This window comes from Egretta garzetta, unplaced genomic scaffold, assembly GCF_000687185.1.
Source record: "Egretta garzetta isolate BGI_Z169 unplaced genomic scaffold, ASM68718v1 scaffold101, whole genome shotgun sequence".
In the NCBI taxonomy this organism is placed as follows: Eukaryota; Metazoa; Chordata; class Aves; order Pelecaniformes; family Ardeidae; genus Egretta; species Egretta garzetta.
The window spans coordinates 676335-676758 of record NW_009258666.1 but is presented as its reverse complement, the minus strand read 5'-3'; the positions used below and the strand labels follow the sequence as shown (position 1 = coordinate 676758).

General features: G+C 46.9%; 1 protein-coding gene across 1 annotated transcript in view; it reads left to right on the top strand.

Moving 5' to 3' along the window:
* Positions 1-424, top strand: part of MTFR1L (mitochondrial fission regulator 1 like) — a 17703-nt gene that overhangs the window by 4041 nt on the left and 13238 nt on the right. The gene's annotated exons all lie outside the window — the stretch shown is intronic.

The window sequence follows — 424 nt, the reverse complement described above, 5'->3', positions numbered from 1 at the left end:
GGGTTACGTCTTGATTTGGGTAGGAATGAGATGTTAGCGTTTGTTTCTTCTGTGAAAATGACAGTGCCATTTCTGTAGCAAATAAGGTACTTGGGGGAAAAGCCTAGCTGAGCTGATACATTTATTTAGAATCATAGAATGTTTTGGGTTGGAAGGGACCCCTAGAGATCATCTAGTCCAACCCCCCTGCAGGGAGCAGGGACACCGCTAACTAGATCAGGCTGCGCAGAGCCCCGTCCAACCTGGCCTTGAATGCTTCCAGGGATGGGGCCTCCACTACCTCTCTGGGCAACCTGTTCCAGTGTTTCACCACCCTCATTGTAAAGAATTTCTTCCTTATATCTAGTCTAAACCTACCCTGTTTTAGTTTAAAACCATTACCCCTTGTCCTGACACAGCTGGCCCTACTAAAAAGATTTTCCCC